The sequence below is a fragment of the Pipistrellus hanaki genome, assembly GCF_964339955.1.
Source record: "Pipistrellus hanaki genome assembly, chromosome: 8".
NCBI lineage: Eukaryota > Metazoa > Chordata > Mammalia > Chiroptera > Vespertilionidae > Pipistrellus > Pipistrellus hanaki.
In genome coordinates, this window is record NC_140510.1 from 63,933,614 (window position 1) to 63,946,495 (window position 12,882).

Sequence of the window (12,882 nt, forward strand, 5' to 3'; positions counted from 1 at the left end):
CGCATGTGGCTTGTGAGCCGCAGTTTGCCAAACACAGCTCCAGCAGATTCACACAAACTCAACCATAATGCTGTTAAAGCATTTAAAAACAGAGGCATCAGAGGATCTTATCTTTTATTTTCCCCATTTTCATGTAAGCTACCAAAGAGCAGAGGGCTGTCTATTTTATTTTATCTTTAAAATATATTTTAATCAATTTTTTTTTTTTTTTTTACAGAGAGGAAAGGAGAGGGATAGAGAGTTAGAAACATCGATGAGAAAGAAATATCGATTAGCTGCCTTTTGTACACCTCCTATTGGGGATGTGCCCACAACCAAGGTACATGCCTTTGACTGGAATCGAACCTGGGACCCTTAAGTCCTCAGGCTGACACTCTTTTCACTGAGCCTGTTAGGGCTGTCTATTTTATTTTAACAAATTTATTGAGGTGTAATTGATATACCATCAACTGCATAAATGTAAAAGGTATAATTTGACATGTTTTGTTATAGGAAACCATCATTACAATCAAGTTAATAAACATACCGTTACCTATGAAGTTTTTTTTTCTTCTAATTCCTCCTTCCTGCCTTTTCCCATACCACTAAATGATTCCATTTATATAAAATGCAATTACTTATCTGCTTTCCGTCATTATATATGTTTGCATATCTTAGAATTTTATATAAATAAATCACTTAGTATATAAACTTTCCTGTCTGTCTTCTTTTCACTCAGCACGGTTATTTTAAGATTCATTCAAATTGTTTCATGCATCAACAATTTATTGTTTTTAATTTGTGGGTAGTATTTTTTTTGCAAGGATATACCACAATTTGTTTCTCTGTCTGTTGGTTGATGGGTACTTGTATTGCTTCCAGTGTTTTCTCATTGCAAACAAAGCTATGAACATTCATGTAAAAGTTTCTGCATAGATATATGCTCTTTTTTTGAAAAATACCTAGGGGTGGGCTAGTGGGATCACATGGCAGGTATATGTTTAATTTTATGAAATTGTCAAAGCATTTTACAACATGGTTGAACCATTTTACATTCACACCAGTAAATGAGTGTTCAGTTCCTCCACATTTTTGCCAACATTTGTTATGGTCGGTCTGTTTTATAAGAAATAATATTTTTAATTTGTATGTAGTAGTATCTCATGTGGTTTTAATTTGCATATTCCTAATGACTGGTGCTGTGAAACATCTTTTAATGTTCTCATTTGCCATACATATGTCTTCCTTAGTAAGTGTCTATTCAAATCTTATGTCCATTTGTTTGATTGGGCTAATTTTCTTATGAGAGTTTATTAGTCTTTATATACTCTACATTCAAATTTGATGTAATACATTTATATATCTTATATATAGTTTATATTACATATATTTATATATCATATATCATTTATCATATATTATATATTATGGTATGAAATATTTTCTCCCAGACTGTGTTTGACTTTTTTTATTTTATTAATAGTGTCTTTCAAAGAACAGTAGTAATTTTGATAAACTTTATTATTTTCTTTTTAAATTCAGTTTGGTCATATCTAATAAATCTTTGCCTAACTCTAGGCCATAAAGATTTTCTCCTATGTTTCTTGAAGATTTGTAATGTTAGGTTTTGCATTTGGGTCTATGATCCATTTTGAATTTAGTTTTGTGTAAAGTGTAAGACATAAAGTTCTACATAAGAAACAAACAGCAGTGGAAAGGAAAACTATGAGTAAAAAAGACTTTTAAAAAAAAATATATATTTTTTATTGATTTTTAAAGAGAGGAAGGGAGAGAGATAGAGAGTCAGAAACATTGATGAGAGAGAAACATCCATCAGCTGCCTCCTGCACACCCCCCATGGGGAATGTGCCCGCAACCAAGGTACATGCCCATGACCGGAATCGATGGGACCCTTCAGTCCACAGGTCGATGCTCCATCCGCTGAGCCAAACTGGTTTCAGCTAAAAAAGACTTTTATAATTTCAATTTCTTATTTAAAGCAAAAGTGTTAGCAAAATGGCATGGTGTTTAACATATAAGTAGAGGGAAGGTAAATTGGGATAAGTTAAAGAGGATATTATGGAACCTAAAGAAACCATTACATAATACAGAGAGTTATAGCTAACATACCAGCAAAAGATCTGAAAGCAGACAGGAAAAGAGGAGAAAGAAAACAAAGAACAGATGGAACAAATGGAAAGCAGATAAGACGGTAGTTTTCAACCCAACTACATCAGTAATTGCATTAAATATAAAGCACAGTGCCAGGGCTGACCAGAAAAAACCCCTGAACGATGGATGAACAGATTACTCAGACACAGTTTGACTGTGCAAGAGAGGACTAAGGGGCCCCTGGATTTAGTAGCCAGAGCAGCCTCTATTGCCTGCCTCATTAGGCCTTCAGTGGAAATTTCTATCTTTAGATACAATCAGTAGGTGAATAATCTTGGGAGGACACATGGTTTACATTGTCCTCTGGGCAAGAGCATCCAGGGATTAAACATAAGGATTCCAGTAAACACCTAGGGGTCTGTACATACACTTATAAACTTTCTAACCAAGTCTCTTGTGCTCCTCAAAACCACATTTTTTATATTCTGATTTTAATGATTCGTCATTAGCAAGAGGGATATGAGTATGAGGGTAGATATAGTGTGTTGGAATTGGTAGAAGTTTTCTTTTGATTCCTTAAATTTTCTCAGTAAAGTTGGATGTGAGCTCATTAGCTGAAAAACTGCTGTCTAATCTCGATCTCTCCCTTCAAGCTGAGCATCATCCTGAGTTCATGTTTATCTTTTAAATTTAGTCCTGAACAGCTGAAGCTTAAAAGAAAAATTCCAGATAAACACTAACTCTGATTTTAATTGAATGGAAAAATAGGGAGTTGAATTTGTTTTGCTGCCTTAAACCCAAAAGTAAAAAATAATAACGCACAGCTAGAATCTCCAACCAGTGAAGCTGCCTCATTTCTCTAGACTGCTTGCTAAGAATTAATATTAAGTGGTTTCCATTTAGACCTTTCCAGCTGCAAAGATAATACATCACAGCAGCAAGGCCCCACTTCCTGCTGCTTTGAGATGTGTGTGTGTCTGTCCTTGTCCAGTGTATTGTCCCACCAGCCCATCAATGAATATTTCTGAGTTCTGAACATGCCAGCAGCACAGTGCTAGACACTGTTAATGTTCTCCTAGTTCAAGATCAAGGGGTGTCAAATTAATTGCTGCAGTTTCCTTCTAAGAGAAAATCTCTCATAAATTCAAAAGAACACATTGGAGAGCTCTGTTTCAATTGCTTTGCATGTCATCACGCTAAATAAACAAAGCTTTAAAAAGGCCCACAGACACCACGGAGTTATCCCCCCATGTGCAGAACATAAGCATATTTCTTTAGACCTCACTTAACAAGTCCCAATCCAGCAATTGTAAAGAATGAAAGGTAGTATGGGATGGGAACTCTGAGGAAGGGTGTACAACTAGTGAGTAAGCCACCTGCTTGAATCAACTGTGAAGGGCCAAATTTGGTTTTCAGTGACACCCAAGAAGGCCTCAATGCATTTGAAGTTAAAGCAATTTAACACATAGGTTAGCTATATGAATATCTGCAGTTTGCAAATGGAGAGATGTTCAACATGTAAGATGAAGTTTGGCTTCTTAAGACAAAACTTCCCTTAACTATAATCCCATAATTTAGGAAGGGAACAAAAGTATGGATATGTCCTGAATAGTCTCTGTTAATTTTTAAAATGCTCCATCTACCACCTTTTGACCTAATAGAGAGGACACCATTTGGTTCTCCTAAAAATTGCATTGTTCTATCACTCTGTGCACTAAAGTTGAGATTATCAATATTGTAGATTTTAGGCAGTGATTGTATTTGTGTATCTTTGTGTCTGTGTGTTACGTCTAGTAAAATTGGTACAAACTATCCTATCTAATAAAAGAATAATATGCAAATTGACCTTAGCTCCACTACACCCACAAGCCCCACCCACTAGACAATTAGGAGCAAATATGCAAATAAACCCAACCAAGATGGTTGCGGCCACAGAGAGAGCAGGAGGGAGGCTTGGGTTTCCCCAGCAATGGAGGAAGCTATGCTTTCCGCCTGCCTTTGTTGGCCCAGGCCTCCACTCAATGCTACAAAGTTTCAATGATAGAAGATAAATATATCCCAACAAAAATGATGGCAGCCACAGAGCTGGAGAGAGCTGGAGACTTGAGTTGCCCCCAGAGATGGAGGAAGCCAAGCTTTCTACCTGCCCTGGCCTGCCTTGGCCTCTGCTTAAGGCTACAAAGTTTTAATTATAAAAAATAAATAAATCCCAACAGAAATGGCTGCCGCCATGGAGCAAGCAGAAGAAGATAAATTCTATAAATCAATTATAGAAGATAAATAAATCTCAGATATCAGGGCCTCCACTTGGGTCACCGGGATGTGTGGCCAGCCTGCAAACCACCACAGGCCCCTTGTCCATGCCGCCCCATGCCCTAAAGGAAACCCTACCTGATCCAGGACACCCTTCAGGGCAAACCAGCTGTCCCCCACCTATGCACCAGGCCTCTATCCTATTTAATAAAAGAGTAATATGCAGATTGACCATCACTCCAACACACAAGATGATTGCTCCCATGTGGTCAAAGATCCTGCCCCCATATGGACATAAGATGGCCACCACAAGATGGCCAGCAGGGGAGGGCAATTAGGGGGAGTGACAGGCTGGCAGAGGAGAGAAGTTGGGGGTGACTGGGCCTGCAAGAAAGGGCAGTTGGGGGGGACCCAGGCCTGTAGAGGAGGGAAGTTGGGGGGGACCAGGTCTGCAGAGGAGAGTAGTTAGGGGCAAACAGGCTGGCAGTGGAGCAGTTAGGGATCAATCAGGCTGGCAGGAGAGTGGTTAGGGGGTGATCAGGCTGGCAGGCAGAAGTGGTTAGGGGCAATCAGGAAGACAGGCAGGCGAGCATTTGGGAGATAGCAGTCCTGGGTTGTTAGAGGGATGTTTGACTGCCCATTTAGGCCTGATTCCACCATTCCTGGAGGGGTTCCAGATTAGAGAGGGTGCAGACTGGGCTGAGGGACACCCCCCACCCTCGTGCACAAATTTCATGCACTGGGCCTTTAGTATATTATATTTACAGTTTTAATGAATATTTTATTGCACTCCTTATTTACCTCAGTTCTTCATCTCTCATTTAGATATTTTTTCATTAGTTACCCCACAAAAAATTTTCATAGCCCCATATTTGCACCCCTAGAGTGTAGAAGTACATGCACTGTCTACAGTTTGTTTTTCTATCCTTGGCCTTATTCATTAATGTAAATTTATCCACAGTTAGCATAATTAGGACAAAAGCAGCCATATGGCAAAATCTCACCTCAGTAAACAAGGACACTAGTCTCTCTCTTTCAACATCAGCATATAAATTCATTGAAGTGATATCCTAAGGATGACTTTGAATTTACTTAATTAATAGAAAACATGAATTATTCACAAGATTCTGTCTTGTGGTATTCACTACAAAGCATGTGTTCCTTGTACAACTTACTCCTTATACTAGTGTAGATGATATCCTCTAAAATATCATTTCTAAGTGGTGTAAAAATTGATCTTTTAAGCTGATTTTGGTACCCAGAGAATTTGCCCAATTCTCTTATTAGTAGTTTTTTGGTTTTTAAAACATCTTTATTGTTGGAAGTATTATAGATGACCCTTTGTTTCCCCCATTGACCCTTTCTAGGCTCCCCCAGCCTCTGCCCCAGGCCTTTACCACACTATTGTCTATGTCCATGTATTATGCAGAAATGTATGCAAGTTCTTCAGTTAATCTCTTCTCACCCACTCCCCCAACCCCATCTTTCCTCTAAGATTCAGCAGTCTATTCCATGATTCTGTGTCTCTGAATCTCTTCTGTTCATCAGTTTATTTTGTTCATTAGATTCCAAATATGAGTGAGATTATGGAACACTTGTCTTTCTCTGACTGGATTAGTTCATTTATCCTATCTCCAGGTCCCTCCATGCTATCTCAAAGGATAAGAGATCATTCTTTCTTTACTGCTGCATAATATTCCATAGTGTAAATACACAGCTTTTTTATCCACTCATCTACTGATGGACACTTGGGCTATTTCCAGATCTTAGCTATTGTAAATTGTGCTGCTATGAACATAGGGGTGCATTATAGTCCTTCTTATTGGTATTTTGTGTTTCTTAGGATATATTACTACAAGTGGGATCACTGTGTCAAATGCAGTTCCACATGACATTAAAAAATAAAAAGAAAGCCCTGACTGGTTTGGCTCAGTGGATAGAGCGTCAGCCTGTGGACTAAAAGGTCCCAGGTTTGATTCCAGTCAAGAGCATGTACCTTGGTTGCGGGCACATCCCCAGTGGGAGGTCGCAGGAGGCAGCATATCGGTGTTCCTCTCTCATTGATATTTCTAACTCTCTGTTCCTCTCCCTTCCTCTCTGTAAAAAAAATCAATAAAATATATTTAAAAAAATAAAAAAATAAAAATAAAAAAAAGAAGAAACAGGTGAAGTTAAATTTAGTAATAAATGTAATTTAACCCACTATTTCCAAAATAGAATTATTTCAACATATCAATGTTTTCCCTATTACATCCTCCAAAAAGAGCAGATTTCTATGTGTGCTAGCCATGTTTTAAATACTCAGTAGCCACAGTACAGTCTGAGGAATTATGGGTTGGGTTTAACCAGCCAGTTGAGGACGAATGCTTTGTAGTATAGGTAGCTCATCTATATGTATATAAAAGGCTAAGTAACTGTTCAACTGTCTGACCGGAAGCTATGAGCGCAATGATCACCAGGGGGCAGACACTCCAACTAGTGGCTATGACACAAACTAACCACCAGGGGGCTGGCGCTCAACACAGGAGCTGCTGAGCTACAGTGACTTGACAGGGTGGTTCTCAGGTGATGCACCTCAGAACTAAAGAGAAGGGATCCTGATTCTGGGTGCATCACCCAAGAACCACCCTCTCACAATCTGGGAACCTCTTGGGGGATGTCGGAGAGCTGGTGTTGGCCCAATTCCGCAGGCCAGACTGAGGTACCCAACCTGCTGGAGGGACCCCCACTCACCCTGCAGATGCCCATCGAGCTGTGGTGTGCCCTAGGTGTATCTGGTAGAGGAGGGACTGCAGGAGGTTGGCTCTAGGGCATGTCCAGCCCTTCTTGCCCTGTCCTGTCCCTCCAGCAATCTTCTAATTAATTTATTTTCAATGTGCACAAATCCATGCACCATGGCACTAGTCAGGAAATAAAAAGCCACTTCTAGACAACATTCATCGGAAAAATCTCCAGGTCATGCCTACTGTAGAGCTCTAAGCCACTCAGATGTTAATTATACCAGGTCCCTCCCATCTGCAGACCTTGTTCTAGGAGCTACAGTCCTGGTGACAAGTCAAAAGCAGGTATGAAAGGACACCATCAAACTAAGCATCCCTGAGTCTCCCTTGGACTTCCAGTCAGAATTCATTCCATTCATTTGACTACATTGAAAAACATAATGAGAAAAAGATGTTATATTTATAATGATCTATTCCCATTATGATAAGCACTCTGAATTCATTTTTGTGGTATTTAACCTTTGAAAATTCCTTTTGAATAGAGTTCATTAATATTGACAGAGAGCAACACCATTATGAACTTGGGAAAGGTCATTGTGTAACACCTGCCAAAATGCACATTATCCTCTTTCCTTAGCTATCTTTTATTTTCCTGACTTAGTCCTTTATAAGAATCTGCAGCCCTTTAGATTAAGAACCCAAGGACTTTACTTCCTTTAAAGCACCCAACAATAAATCAACAAATCTTGAGAGTGAGTCACACATTTAGAGAAAATTGAGTTCATGATATACCTGTTCGCCCAGCACCTCTCAGCAGGCTGCCTCTAATTTGATATCTTTGGGGCAAACAGCCAAGTTATTAAAATAAATCTCTCTTTAAAATTCATTGTTGAGGAAACCTTTCAAATTTTCTTGTGGGAAATCACCCGAATTCTGTTGGCAGCTTCCTTCTTTCTCCTGAACAAGGAAACCAAGAGAGGCTTGTGCCAAAGCCCAGCTGTTCCTTGGCAATGCTCAGGTCAATGCTCCTCACCGAGTGACAGTGAGACACATGCCAATGTATGCATCGTGGAAATAATATCGCATGAATCCTAAAAGCAATATAAACTTGATTTATTGAGGAAAGTATCAAGGCCAGAGATTTGTCACATACTAGCGAGATTATACAGTATATCTTACATGATTGGGGCCCCATGCAAAGTGAGCTAAATTCTTCTCATCCATGGCCAACATTGCCCCTAATTGAGTAACCCTGCCTGCCTCTTGGAGACCTTTACTAGGCGGCTGTCACTATTTTTGTCCAAGTGGTGGCTGGCTTTAAAGTATTTTTTCCTGCTCTTTTTCTTTTGCCATATTTGTGCACTTCCTTTCCTTAATGCTCTAGACTCTAGAACTCAGCATGTTTTTTTGATACATTATTTTTATGTTAACTTTATTGAGTTATAATTTATATCCAACCAAATGCCCACATTCTGAAGACTTCTCTTCCATGATGTTTTTTTAAAATTGGCTTTATTGTGTAATATTTTAAACATGGTAAAATTAACCATTTTAAAACATATAGTTCAACATGTTTTGACAGATAATTATAGCTGTGTTCCTATCACCATAATTAAGAACTAGAATCATTCTTAGCAACCCTAAAATGTCCCTTATCACACCCATAACCATTTTCTCTTATTGGACAGGGAATACTGTTCCCCAAGCATGGAAGGGGTAAGGGAGCAGATTAAGTCATTCTATTTTTAATATGCAAAAATCAAATGATAGACTTATTCAGATACTTCTGAGCATTAAGTACCATATGGAGTAAAGAGAGGAATTATCATTACTTTTCTAATATTATTTTTTAAGCTATATGGTTTATAGAAGGGAGAATTGCTGATTGGGTGATTGACACAGTCAGAAATTTCAGACTGAAATCTGACTTCAAACTGTTATGTAACCTCTAACTTCATGGTGAAGGGGCAATTAAAAGACTGGGATAAGAAACTTCCCTGCAGTCAGTTCTTAGATCCTTATCTCCAGCTCCTATGGGTGTCCACGCCTGTATTGAGATGGGACCAAGGCGATACAAATCATTTAATGCTCCATGATAAAAATCAAATAATAGAAGAAACAGGCTCCTTACAGAGAAAACATTTATTGCTGCTCTTAATTTATATCTCTCTCTGTAGGGAGGGCTTAATATCAGGATATATATCTTAGGAGATCTGGATTCAGTGCCAAGAGAACATTCCTGAAACTTCTACTATGACCACTATTCTTTCACATAATTAAAATAGTAGATAACACTTACATAAGGCTTACATCATGCCAAGCCCTAAATACTGTTCTAAGCCCTATATATTGTCATTTAATATTACAAAAACCGTATGAGGTAGTTTGAAATAATAACTTATATATATGTATACACACACACACACACACACACACACACACACACATATAGATCTCTGCCCCTGATTCCTGACACAGAGCTCCTAAAAAAAACTCTGGTAAATTCCTAAGTGATCAGAGCACTAGGAGAATATTTTGTTCTGACTCTGGATGGACTCCTGGAGGATTCTCGAATGGGGCCTAGTCACCAGCAAGACCAAGCCATGGTTAGATACTTAGAATTTTCTACTTCTCCAGAGAGAAGAGCTGGAAGTGAAGCCAATAATTGATCATGTCAACATGAAAAGACCTCCATAAAAATCCCAATAGTTTGGAGAGCTTCCAGGTTGGAAAACATATCCATGTGCTGGGAAGGTGGTGCACCCAACTCCCTAGGGACAGAAGTTTCTGGGCTCGGGACCCTCCCAGACCTCATACTGTGTAGCTCTTCACCCCGCTATTCATCTGATCCTCTATCATATCCTTTTATAAACTGGTAAATATAGTTGTTCCCCTAAGTTCTGCGAGCCACTCTAACAAACAATCAAATCCAAAGGGGAGAAAGTCATTAGAATCTCCCATTTGTAGCCAAGTGTAACAGGAATTTTGGGTTACCAGAGAGCCTACTATTTTTGATTGGCATCTGAAGTGGGGGGCAATCTTGTGGGATCTGACACTGTCTTCATGTAGACAGTGTTAGAATTGAGTTAAATTGTTGGACACTCAGCTGGTGCCACAGATTTGCTTGGCATGGGAAAATCCCCCACCCATCTGGTGACCAAAAGTGTCAGAAGTGTGAATGTATAGTACAGTGGTGCCTCGCATAAAGAACGCCTCGCACCGCGAACGCTGCACACAACGAACTTCATTTCATGATTCATACAACGAACTTCGTTTCACACAACGAAGTCGCCCGAGCTTCCACGACCGCTTTGCCCGAGCTTCCACGACTGCTTCGCCCGAGCTTCCACGATCGCTGCCGATGTATTGCATATCGGATAACGAGGAGCAACAATCAAACAATCAACCAATCCCAACTGCTGACATCAAGAACATCCTGGTCAAATGGAAAGCAGTTCAGGAGTTTACCAATGCCCACTATCCGGATTCAGCTGAAGCAAACAGGATCAACGATCTTTACTCCGATACTCTTGTCCGTTATTTCCGGCAGATGTTGGAGAAAAGAGAAAAACAAACGACTTTGGACAGGTTTTTCATGAAACCATCGGCCAAAAAGCAGAAAATGGATGAAGATGTGCAAGATTCGGTAGACTCTACTTAGTCTGTCTTAAAATTAAAAAAATGTGTTTTTTTTAAAAAAAATTATGTTTTTAGATGTATCTAAATAAAAATAATAACAAAAAATTTATCTTTTTTTATGTCATCTTAGCATATTTTATGCTACAGAATGAATTATTTTTTTTAACATGTATTGTTATGGGAAAACACGTTTCACATAACGAACTTTTCACATAACAAACTTGCTCCTGGAACGAATTAAGTTCGTTGTGTGAGGCACCACTGTAGTGTGAGAATAAAGGGAAAATGTAAGTGCAAAGACAGTTTTTCCAACAAAGGTAGGTGTTATCGTTTTTATTATTGATCAATAGACTGAAGCCTATATAAATGAAATGACTTGCCCAAGATCACACAGCTATTAAGTTGCACAGCAGGGCTTCAAGCCCAGGCAGCCATGAAAATGCTTCCAGTTGAGCACTAAAAACCCTACGTCCTACTCTCCACCTCCATGGAAGTGCTGGTATCACTAACACCTTCCAATCCCACACTGACAATGAACCGGAAGGACATGTTCAGTTCACAAAGGTTCCCAAGACTGTTCCTTCCTTCTGTCCTCTATCTTCCCCCCTCCTGGCTCCCTCTACTTCTACTCTTCCTCCTTCTTTTCTCTTCTCTTCTGCTTCTCTAAAATATTTAAAATATGTAGCCATAATCAACGAAGACATCTTGATTATGAAATATTTTGTGTCTATATGTCTAGATATTTTAAATATTTCATCCTCACCAGAACTTAGAGTTCTGTAAGTTTCTAATTATCGACAACCCGAGGATGTAAGTTAGTGTCTGGTTTGTTTTGTTCTAGTTTGCCCTGATAATTAAGAGGTGAGGCTTCATTGGTTTAGTTTTTATGGGAATTTTCTATTAATAACCTTTATATTTTAAAAAAAATTGTGTATCCTCTCTCTCTCTCTCCCTCTCTTTTTTGGTTTGTTTGTTTGTTTTGTTTTGTTTTGTTTTGCTGGCCTACAGGACTTTCTTATATATTCCAGAAGTGCTGAAGCTAGCCTAATTCCATTCTAGTCCTATTAGAAATTGGCTAATTAGATTCTGATCTCTCTTTCCTAGATATATCATCACAGGTGTTAGATACAGTCCCCTGAACACCAACTTGTTTTGCTAACTCTATTGGATTCTGCATAGCTCCCAAGACTTGGTCTGTCTGTGCAGTTACAATTCAAAGGTCCTACTAACAACACTTGAGGGCAGAAAAACCTCTTAATAGCTCCAGCAAAAATTGAGGGGAGATCTCATGGGCTTATGCTGTGCCCCAAACTTCTGGAATACAGATTTTCTGGACACAGCCAAGTAGGGGGGTGAGTATAAGGGTTTCCTTTTTTATGGCTGTTCTTTTTGGTACTGTTATTCTATCTCTCCCTCCTCCTTCCCCCGCTCCTGCCCATGCAATCTTAACTCTAAATATGCTCCTCTTTCAAGAAGCGGAATATTTGAAAATTCAAATGATAATAAAAACTGTAGGTAGGGGAAGGACATAGGTATAACTTTCTTGATGAAAAGATTCATATGAAGTTTCTTTTGAATAAAATGTATTCTTTATGTACTATAATTTCATGTTACAATTTTAGATTTTCCTGAACATATTTAAGCAAAAGGATATATCTGTTAATTCCCTCCCCACCCCCGCAATCCAATGGAATTTTAAACCAAGAAAATTACTTCCCCCCTGGAGGCAGGAGTGATCCTTTTGTTAAGTTTCCAGGGTAACTGATGTCCTTGTAGGTTTCACCCTGAAGTGGCTGAACCAGAAGCAAGAAAAGGAAGGCTATTTTGCTCCAACAGTTTATTCTTTTCCCCTACATTTTTGTTTTTGTCAGTTGAAATATATATCTTTCGGCTTACTTATAATTATAAACTGTTCATTGCATGAAGCCAAACAAACAGAATGAGATTTTAAAAATGCCTCTAAGGTGATGAGAACTCCAATGTAACATCAAAATGTTTTTTGTTTTTTTTTCTCATTTAAGTAAAAAATAAGGATTGCTGAGAATGTGATTGGTTTCAATGAAATGATACTTTTCTTATATGAGGCACCATTTATCATGACAGACCAGTAATTACTCAAGGTTCCACCAGCCTCTTTCTAGCTGTGAGGCAACAAAAGTGGTTTTGGATTCTTAAGTCC